Genomic DNA, 11,713 nt, shown 5'->3' with positions numbered 1-11,713 from the left:
TGCCAGACAAAGGCGTGTCTTCAAAAATAAATTAAAAACATTTATTCTGGAGCTAAACAGCCTGCTTTTAACAATGACATACAAAGGCAGTAAGGCTGAAGTCACATAAACAAGAGTTAATGTAAACAGTGCGGCATCTGAGAGTGCAAAAAGAGGAATGTTGCTACTAGTCTCTCTTCCTGTAGCAATAATCTGTGAAATTTGTTTTTCTCTATGTTATATTTTCAATTACTACTTTAAAAAAATTTTTTTTTTACATATTTTATTGCTGTGGTGTGACCTGTGGCTGAGTGGTCTTGCAATTAGAAAGCTGTGGGTTAAAGTCCAACTTTCTTCCCGCCACATGTCGATGTTCCCCTGGGCAAGACACTTAACCCCGGTGTTGGCCACACATCTGTGAATGTGTGTGTGTTTGTTAGCACAGCTGGATGAATGTGCCTGAAGTCAGTGATCAGTAGGACTGGAAAAGTGCAACATCAGTTCAGGAAATATAACTCGTTAGCAAAATAGGTTGCTGTGTTTACTTTTTGTTTTGATCATATGTATTTATTTTGATTGGTGGTAAGTCAATCTTAATTTTTATAAGTAAATAAAAAAATGTGAATAAGAAAATATACAGTGAATACTGATTAGTTTGTTGCTGATTGATTTCTGATCCTTTCTATTAGACTAAAGAGTTTAACATTAGAAGATTTTGAACATACTGAAAACAAAGAATACTGAACAACACATAAACAAATAAAATACAGCTACATAAAAACGTAATGGTAAATTATATACCTGACAGCTGCAAAAGCTACATAGCAAGTATAAACCCTCACCAGTTCAAAACTGAAAAAAGAGATTTAAAATACAAAAGGATAGTAGTAATTTACTGCCACCTTTAATCTATTTGTGTTGCTCCATTGAGTAACGCTGTCCCCCCTCGTCTCTCTGGAGTAGAACCCGTCCACCAGAGAAGTTGCACTGAAGGAAGTAGGGATGAATAATCTGCATCATCCCCTTCGTCCACAAAGTGGTTCTTCATTCATAATTTACAGACACCCCCGCCTTTACGTCTGATGAAAGCCACTGACCTGAAAACGCGGAGGGAATGAGCTCCTTCAGTCGTGGAGGTAACATTGTATATGTTCATCCTTGTGCACATTACCAACATCAATAAGTGAGTTCAGTGTCAACATGAGGATATGATGTCCTTTCCACTCATCCAGATGAGAACACGACCGCAACACTTATTCAAATGCAGTAATTCTGATATGATCACTGGTTATTATTGAAGGGATCAAAAAAGTAATCTTGTAGTAAGATAATTAATTTAGGAGGCAACATTAAGTCTAAGGTAAAATAGATAAAGTACCACAATCTAAAGGTTGTGTTTATATGAATTGTACTAAATAAATTACTGTAAATTACAGCATAAGACACCAACTTTCTACAGGCTGAATTGTGGTGAGTAATAGCATTAAAATGAAATCTTAATGGTAACAAGCCAACAACAAGGAGGATAAGAAAGGAACAGAAAAATACTGGTCTATTCTATGACTGTTTTCTGTGACAAAGAAAAACAAAAACAAAAATCTATGTAGTAAAATGGCAAAAAAAAAAAATAGTCTCCATTACTGTCTTCCTCCAGGAAGGAGACACAGTTAAACACAGAACCAGTGAACCATGCGGCTCAATACACTCTTTCACAAGAAACAATTTCATTACATCAGGTTATAATATTTATGCTTGTGTCTCCTATACTGACTAAAAATGACTCCATTTTAACATAATCATTATTATTTTTTATTTTTCTTTCTTGTTGAACCTAACCAGTTTACCTTGTTTAATAACAGCCACATGCATTAGCCACCATGTTGGCCCCAGGCAGTTGAGCCGAGCTCAATCCGTTTTCTATTGCAGCCGAAGCTACCACGTCCTTTGGCGCGAGTTCTCTTGACTGTATTCCACATATTACACATAAAGCGAATATTTAACAGAAATAAGTCCCTCAAAGAACACTAACCCGCTAAAGAGTCAAAAGGTAGAGCAATGAGGAAAAGCTCCTACTCTCTCAAGACTGTAATCCTGTATCAGGATGACAATCGGTGCTTATGATATGAAAATAAGTTTGACTTTAACTTACCACATGAGTCATGTGGCATTATGAGTCACTTTCTACCTGAGCACAACAAGAACCCGTGCTTTACCGCACACATACAGACATCAGACAAAAAAAACAAAAAACTTTTCAGTGCAGTTACCACCACAGAGTGTCTGCGACTAGAAAAACTGGGACGATCACACTTTTCTGTGATAGACCAGCAGACCTGATCTGAGATCTGATCAGATAAACAATTGGGTTAGCTGTGAGAACATGAAGCTGTTGACCTTTTACATTCGGCAATCTCTTTGTGATCTCTGGCAGGCTTATTGTTTGAATCTGCGGCTAATTTAAATTTACCTTCTTAGAATTGTTTTTTTGTCACAGATGTAGCATAAATATTACAATCACTTATAAATGTGAAAATGCTTTTAATGTTTAGATGTAAACATGGTGGGCCGAGTGTAGCCTTATCTCACACTTGACCAAGCAAACAACATTTCAAACTACAAGGGAATAATTGCAGTCCCATTTATTCTGTATGCAATTAGTATCTTTTCATAAGTTGTGAGATTTATGACAGTTCATAGTAGAGAAAACCCATGCATGTGAAAGCATTCCACAATGGATGTCCTTCAGATGAATGTCAGCAGATCAATATATCCTCTCCACCCGGTTAAAATCATGTATACACAGCTTTGAGTTGCAACTGTTTCACAAAGGGTGTTGCATCATGAGGCCTTGAAAAGGTCCTTTGCTTATTATTTCCAATTTAAACCGGTGCAAGCGTAGCCGTACACGATGTTTCAATATCAAAACGTATTATTCTTGCTGGCATGGCAGCAGAATGGCAATTTAGTTGTCCTATTTAAGCTGCACTGTAGTTTTCATAAAATATATGTAGTCTGGGAAAACTGAAATGAAAAAATACTCTAAGGTTTACTATAAAACAGTTCAGTTGAAGTAACTTGAATTTGTCCAGTTGCAGGTATAGGACTTCCTCAAGTTGTGAATTACAATCTTGCTGAATTAACATAATTATGCAAAGATAAGCTGGGCCAAAAGTGTTGCAAATTAATGCAAATGCTACATGGCAGTTGTTACCGAGGGAGACACAATCAGATTTTAGAACAGGGGTGAGGATGATCATTTTGCATTGAGCCAGGTTGGTTTGGTTAGCCTATTGCCTTTAATATGTCTCCATAATATTGGCAAAATTAGACATATTTTGGTTGGACGACTGTAATTCTTTACTATTGGGAGTCTTCAGTTGATCCAAAATACTACAGTAAGAACTCTGATGAAATTTAAAGAGAAGCATCATATTTCTCCTATTCTTGCTTCCCTACATTGGCTCCCAGTTTCAGTAAATCAGACACCCTGTCTACTTTTAAGACAAGGCTTAAAACTTTCTTTTTTGACAAAGCTTATAGTTTAAACAGAAGTGTTTTTCCAGTCGGGTAGGGGAGTAGGAGGAGGTAAAAATTAGAAAGTGAGCTCGATCGGGCTGGGGGATACACTTCAGGAGAAGAGAATGCTCCAAGTCAATGTACGTGATGCAATTTGCTGGGTTTCCTTAGAAAGGAAACTTTTTAAGCTCATTTGAATAATAAACTAAATTTAATGCACTGTTTGATTTCTGGGATCAACTGGGATGTACAGTATGTGACTGAACTGAAATAACTTTTTGTAAAGTGCTTTAATATGAAATTAGTTGTGAATTAGCACTATGTAAATGAACTAAACTGAATTGAATTGAAGCGAAATGATAATTGAAAAATAATTTTGGATTTACTTTTGTTTAACATTTCAGGGGGACTAAAAACCAAAAACAGAAGAAACCTGTAAGGTTTGTATTCTTGTCACTGTGTTTCACAGCGTCTAGACTCAGTGATCCGTGTCTAACTGGATCATTCTCATTATATGAGCCATTGCATCAGAATGAATTGGACTGATTAAATCAGATTTGGACCTGTTTGCAAATATGCCTAATTAATTAACTGATTTTTGCTCTTCAGAAACGTGTGGCGTAATTATTTTTACTTACTAATGTCTCTAAAAGTGACATGTTTGTCCTGTTGTAGTATTTGATGCTAATTAAAACCAAATAAAACTTGATGAAATAGATGCATTTGTATGGAGTTACCAAACAAACGCTATGAAATTGTAAGTTACATTCTAAAATCTGTATCTTGACCAGAGTTTATATTAAATGTTGTTTTAAAAAGAGTAAAATAATTCACTATGCAATTCTGACAATTTACCTACAGGTGCATTTTTGGATTGTTACATGTGACAAGAATGATAAATCCTCTGACTAACTCCACATTGACTTTTTTTTTTTCACTTTCAAGGACACTTGTTTTCTCCCTGCTTAGTGACTCGTGTTCGTTGCAGGACGTCAGCCTCCATGTCAATGCAGTGAGAGCTACATGTTTGATCACCCACACACTTCTGATAAAACTTCTGATAAAATTGATTATCTTTGGCATATATTGTTTTGCAGAAATAAGTCAGTCAACTCTTTTCACTACATGCACTGATGAAATCATTTGTTTCCCCTTGTAACTCAATTATTGTCACTCACTTCATCTGTAGCCCAACAGTGACCTGTAGCTCCATCACACTGGGCCCCTCCTTTCCAATGCAACATGACTGAAAAGAGAGAAAGAGAAAGAGAAAGAAAGCAGCAGGAAATGGTTAACACCTCCATGCCTGCAAGTTTGTCAAAGTTAAATACAAGGGAGAACATTATCCTCCTTATTTTTTTTTTTTCTGTCACCAAATCCTCTTTTGCCCGCCCCGAAAATAAGCTTTAAGGTAATTGTGTCATAAGGCACATGAAAAATGGTAATCCATAAAATTGTATTCAGTATTCTCTGCTGCCATTGTTGTACAGAGGATTCTGCAAAGGTGAATTATGAATAATTACCTTTGAGCCACAAAGCCTGACGACTTATAGCACAAAATGCTGCGGCTGATCAATACAACACTTCATGTTTCACTTTCACGTGTAAAAAAAAAAAAAAAAAAAAATGTTTGCAAAAAGTTTCCTTCAAAAAGGAGAAGATATTAGTGGCTGTGCTCTGAAAGTGCCACATCAGACCTTTAATATCTGACATCTCGTCACTTGGTCATCGCTGTTTGGAGGGGAAAACAATGAAACTTTTTTTTTTTGCTTGTTAATAATTTAACCCCCTAACACAAGAAGGACGGGATGTTACTGAGCACATGTGTGGAAAAAGCTCTTTGTTGCATCAATTAGTTGATTAAGTATCATCTCCTTTGCTGCTGCAGTCAGGAAACCGGATCTGTTTTTTAACGGATTCATATTACGGCGGTGGCAGGGAGCAGAAAGGGGACATTTTCAATTACACGTCAGCATATTTGACTGACATTAAGCCACCATTTGATCAGGCTTTTACTTTAATTGCTTGCATATGATTAACTGTAATTATTCACGGCTGAAGTTAATCGTTGGGAATTCAGCTCCTCATTGTGTGGACTGACAGCAAGAATATGTTTAATTAATGTCATCATATGCAATTACTTTATAAAAAATATGTGTATTATGTTAGCGGTTAACAGTTTAGCATTGATGTCAAAGTCATCAGCTGAATGGCTGGATGTGCATCAGAAGTATCCGCCTTTTTTAAGCAGAAAAAAAAGAGAAAAAAACTCAACGGTGACCAAGATAAAAATGAAATAATAATATCTGCTTCCATGTGTAAGGTTTGAAAAGGGATTAAAAGAAACTTGAAGTCCTGTTAGTTGTCGCTCACTGAAAATACTTGCTCCTTACGGGAAATCTCCTGGTTGCCTATTGTTTGGTGTACGAGACTGTTTGCAGAAAAGAGGACACGGCTTGCGAAAAACAGGGGCATAACAGTGAGCTACTGGTTGTGAATGAGAGGGAGCAAAGAAAAATGAAGTCCCTTATTCGAATTTGCCTTGTGAGTCTCTGTACCCAGCAGGAAATCTTCATTCTTTTGTATATTTACCAAGCACCTGATTCTCAGCTGATAGTGAAAACTTGCCCTTATTAGGTCAGGAAGGGGCATCACAAGACCCAATTCCTCCAACCCCCCCCACCTAACCCCAACCAACCCCACCCAGCCCTGACATACCACCTGCAGGAAGCACATTTCTAGGGACTAAACTATCTGGAAGAGAGAAAGAAAGTTATCTCAACAATCAATGGACAAGGTGCTGAAATCTTGGTAAAGATATAACTTTTAAATTTATAATCTGCTCTTGGATCTAATAGTGCACTTACTCAAAAAGTGACCTATTTAAAGGTCACTTCTTTTTTTTTAAAGTGACTTTTTAAAAAAAAAAAGTATTTAAAAAAAATACTTTAAAAAAATTTATTTTTATTATTCTGTTTTAGGAAAATAAGGGATGGTCAATCTGCTTCCTGAATAGGACCAACACTTCTTTTACATTTAAAACAACTAAACGGAATAACACACAAAAAAAAAACATAAACAGCCTTTTGAAGGTGAAACCACGAGAGACTAGATGTATCAAATCTTTTACAAAAATTCTCATAAAATATTTCATCTCTCAAAAAGTAATGAATATTTTTCTGTTTACCTTCAGGTGAAAATGTTATTGAGGAAAAATTAAGAGTTTTAAAATTGCTTTGCACTGTGGAGATGCAAACACTCTAACAGATGTTGAGGTTTTCAAAAGAAGGGAAAAAAATTATGTTTGAAAAAATAAAGAATTAGTATAATTAGTATTAGTTAAGGATACTTGCAAAGAGTTTTGATTCATTTAACAAACTGAAAATCACGTGTCAATCACAGCTACTGGTCATTTAGACAAGAATAGAGCAGCTTTACTCATAAAATGACATGTTATGAAATTACAGATGCGTCTGCCGTTACACATCAATACAGAATAAAACGTTTAAAATCAACGCCTCCATTTTCGGTATGTTTGTAACAGCTTTGCACATCTTCATACTGAAACCTTTGGGGGATTCTGTTACAGCACACAAGCTGCTAAGAGACCAATGCTAACTCTGGAGGAGCTACAGAGAGCCACGGCTCATATGGAAGAATCTGACATCCAACAGGATGAATATTCCTCTGATCTAGAATTGATGACATTTTAATACAGAAATTTATAGAAAGTAAAGTAAATAACGTTTGTTTTTTTTTCTGTAAAATGAAATTGTTGCTAGTTTAAAATCCTTATCCATGATCAGTATCTAGGTCTTATGAACATATATTTGATTTCTATCTTCAGATTTTATTTTTTTAGCAATAACACAATAATCGTTTTCTGCATAACTTTTCTATAGTTCTACAATAAATCATTCACAACTACCACATTTTTACAGTCGGCTTGGTTAAAGAAAGTCATCATAATGTTACATAAATGTGTTCAGTGTAATCAAACGCATGGCATGCTACAACACAAGACCCTTGGTTTCATTCCACCAGGACCTGGATCACGCTTTATTAAAAGTCCGACTAAATTGTCTCAGCCCTTCTACTCTCACCTCATTTCTTCACAGTGCAAGTTTATCCATCCTGGGCCAAAACGTCACAGATGAATAGTAATAGATGGTAAAGCTGTAGGAGGCTGGGATAAACATTGATAACATTCTCAAGCATTGCTAATTTGTAAAACAAAAAAAAGCAATGATTTTTGTTTTTTTTACAAATAAAAAAGCATCATGCATATATCCGTTCTATATGCATGATGGCCTGCGTGGGTGTTCATCTAGCAGATGGACATCCTGATGTAAATTATAATCAGGTTATCCAGTGAGAGGGGAAAAAAAGACAGCTCATCATTGATTGGAAAGTGATTTGCATAAAACTACATTTCATCTTGAACACCCTCCTCCCCCCTCCACTACTGAATGTGACATATGCCCCTCGGTTCATGTTATTTAGGAATATTGCAGTGTGGAAAAAAAATCACAGTGACAAGACAACAAGCGATATGAAAAGGAAAGAGAGGGAACAAAGTCAGGGGGACTTTTTTGTTATTTTCATGACTACAACAGCGCTGAGAGCTGCTGATAGTTTGCGAATCACTTTGTTCTTGTTTGCCAGACATTGTTCGGTAGCAGCCTCTGGGGTTCCAGTCAAACAGGCTGCTTCCTTTCTCTCTGTCACATTTAAGTGATTGAAGACACGGATGAAGAACGTCAGAATCAACTGTATGTGTCATCTGCCGATGCTGGCCCCTGGCACGAGAGCGAGCTTTTACATAATCCTTGAATCAAAACTCAGGCACATAAGCATAATTTCAATTTATATCTATTGTACATCTCACACCAGGGATGCGGAATTTTGTTTAAAAGTACATATCAGAATAAATCTAGCTGTGTTTATTTCTCTTAGTTTTCCCGTGCTTACTCTTTTTCTTTTTGTGTGTTTTTTTTTTTTTTTTGAGTCGTAAACAACATCATTCTCACAATGTAACCCGCCATCTGTGGGAATGTGATACCTTTCTATAGCTGAGTGAAAGAGAGGCGGGGGGGTGGGGGAGTGGGGGGGGGAGAGTAAGGAGGCTAGTGTGGGGTGGGAGGAGGTGGGGAGTGGTGTTCACTAATCCCAGAATCCCTCACATCGAATCATGCAAATTTGGTGCACTTTGAAGCGAATCCAGCTCCTACCATATGCAGAGTGAAAACAACAATCTATTATGCATGCATTGCACCAAGCTTATGGTAATGTTATTTCTCTGCTACCCCTATAAAGTCAAATTTGCAGATGCACGACATATCTAAAAGTTTTTTTTTTTTTTCTTTTTGAAATAATATTTGTCTCTTTGGTGATGTGTGTTTGTGGAGTGCTTTTGGAAGACGCGCTCCGGAGATCTGTTTGTCTCTCGCCGCATAAGTGATGCTCGAAAATTGGATGGCTGATATTTTCTCCTTCCATTCTGCGTTTGAGAGGCTGTGTTTTTCCTGCATTCATACTGAGTGTGTTCTTATGATTCAAGTTCTGCTCTTCAATTACAAGAGGACAATTGAGAACTTCCTGGCTTAAAAGGCTATTTGTTTGTCACCACAGATCATCAAGGATCGTAGTTTCTCCTATGCCTTTTTTGGGGTTTTCAATCAGTTGTCAGTCATATTATCAAATCAGGAAAAAATAAAATAAAAACTTACAGTCACAGATAGCCTCAACTAGAGCAGGACTGGTGTTAAACCAAACTCATCCTAACCTGCTGCTCTCTTTACATTTTGTCCCACAATCCAAAAGCTGTCAGGACTCTTTGTTTGGATTAAGAACACAGCAGCAATAATATTTTTATTTATTTTTTTTTCAACAGATAAATAGATCCCACAACATGCCAGCAATCATTTTCCAGCTTGGCTCAGCCTAATTTTGGGGAGGAATCATGCAAAGTGTAATTGGCAAGACAAGATGTGACTGGTGTCTCCCTAGCGCATCGCTCCTTTGTTACTACATGCTGTTCTTAATGAAGAGACTGACGGCTTGCTTGATGATTTTGTACTGGAAAAATAAAAAGCATATGCCTTGGGCCCTTGATTGAACGAGCAAGCTAAATTAAAACAAAAGTCATTATTTACGTCTATTTCAGTTTTTCCATTGAAACAACTTTACTGAGCCAATATCCGCAGGCCTGATCTGGCCTGGGTCAGTGTGGGTAGAACGGGTGACATGTTGCTCAGACAGAACGTTTGCAGACGAGCACAGTTTGTGGTTGTACCTGCGACCGAACTGTTATGGAAGATGATAGGGTTTCGAACTGATTTCGTGTTGATTCTGAAACCTGTTTTTTTTTTTCAGAAACCGAAACAATAATGCATGAGGCCAAACTTTGCATATCCACACTGCAAGAAGCAGGACTGTGTCTGGGTGTCTCTCTTCACAGTTGATGCTCATACCGAGGTGTTTTTGTTCTTTGGTGACACATTTCAGGGACACTTTATATAATGTGCTATTTTATTGACTAGAATTGACACATTTTTTTTTCTTTTCAAACTACTCAGTCCCTCGCAAAACTTTTTTTTTTTTTTTACCTCTGTTACTTTTTCACATTTTGTCATGCTATTATCACAAATTTTTGTGATAGTAGAAAATTACTTAACGTCAGAACTTACTTAAACTCTTCTTATTATTGCTGAGCAGTTTTTCCACATTTCCACTGGTATTTTCCCAATTTATGTTTGGTGATGACCTCCAGGTGTCTGAGGTTGGAAAACCTCCTTGCTGTCACCATAATCAGATTCTGGCTCAACCTCTGTAAAGTGTTTATGTTACTTCCAGTGAGATTATGTTAAACCTAAATCTGACAGACCTATGAGTAATTGCGGGCTTGAATGTTTGTGATAATCCAACAACAACAGCAACATATACATAGATACTTACGGAAAAAAAGATACAGGGTTTTCAAATTTATTTTTCTAGTGAAAACTTGAGAAGTGTGACATGCATCTGTGTTCAGAGACCTATACTCTGATTTTCTGAAATAAAGTCAAGTCCACCCAAATATTCTCAGACGTCGCCTAATTAATCCATTGTCCACCTGTGGCTCATTTAATCTCTGAATAAATGCAGTAGTTGTGTAAATGCATCAGAGGTTTTCTGCAGAAAATCAGTGAACAAATGGCAAGCTTAAAACCAATGAGTGTGACAGAAAGGACAGGGATAAAGTTGTGCAGAAGTTTACAGTTGGGTTAGTGTATAAAACAAAACCACCATCGTTGTCCATGTCACAGAGCACCCTGTCCATCTACAGTGACAGGCTGGAAATCGGCTAGATGGTTATGCTATCTTAGAAAACAAGAATATTTCAAATTGATTCCAAAGTAGACTATAAAAATGTGGCTGGGTGCTTAAACCTGGGTATTATGGTCATTTAAACAGGAAAAGGACAGAGGTTAACTCAGGACTTTGTGCACAAATCCAGTTTTGTTTCATATCCCACTTTTACTTTGACTTGCCTTTCCATCTTTCAGTAGGACCTCAAATTTAGGAACAAAATGGCTTAAATTTAGACTTAAAATCCACACAGTTAGTATTAGAAGGAGAATGCCGTTTGCCAAACAAGAGCCCCTCTCATTGCAGGCATACAGTATAAATAAAATATAAAATAATCTCAATAGAAAAATTCCTACCATTATTCAAATTTACATCTGTAAGTGTTCAAATTACAAACTCAAAAGAATAAAAAAAACTCCTCATGTCTTTTGCATACAAATTACTAGGTACACACGTCTTTATAATAAGCACAAAGTGAAAATCACCTTACTGTGCATATTGGAAAAACACCTCGTAATCAGACTAAGTCTGAATTCATAATGAAAGTCGTGCTTGTAACTCCAGCACTGGCCTGTATGTGTCTGTTAAATTTTATTTCATTCGGCAGGTAAAACAAGTAAACGCTGCTCTCAGGACAATTACTATTAAGCGTTTTGAGACTCTTAAGTACAAAAACAAGACAAACTGTGAGCATCTGTCTGTGTGTGTGGGTGGGCTGAAGTCAAGTCAAGTTTGTTTGTACAGCAAATTTCAGCAGCAAGGTAGTTCAAAGTGCTTTACTGTGATGAAAAAAACGACACAATGAGTAAACAAGAAACATTACAGTGTCAAGAAAGAGTCGTAATATAGACTAGAATGAATGTATGTT

General features: G+C 36.8%; 1 long non-coding RNA gene across 1 annotated transcript in view; it reads right to left on the bottom strand.

Moving 5' to 3' along the window:
* Positions 1 to 245: 245 nt before the first annotated feature.
* The window catches only part of LOC116725753 (uncharacterized), a 34,803-nt gene continuing 23,335 nt past the window's right edge, over positions 246 to 11,713 (bottom strand). Inside the window, exons 2-3 of the long non-coding RNA XR_004340476.1 lie at positions 4,674 to 4,741; positions 246 to 1,076 (exon numbers count right to left, since the gene is read on the bottom strand). This is a non-coding gene — a long non-coding RNA (uncharacterized LOC116725753). The remainder of the gene's footprint in view (positions 1,077 to 4,673; positions 4,742 to 11,713) is intronic.

Source organism: Xiphophorus hellerii, chromosome 1 (genome assembly GCF_003331165.1).
Source record: "Xiphophorus hellerii strain 12219 chromosome 1, Xiphophorus_hellerii-4.1, whole genome shotgun sequence".
Taxonomy (NCBI): domain Eukaryota; kingdom Metazoa; phylum Chordata; class Actinopteri; order Cyprinodontiformes; family Poeciliidae; genus Xiphophorus; species Xiphophorus hellerii.
Note: the sequence above shows the minus strand (reverse complement) of the source record. Positions and strands in the feature narration are given on the sequence as shown.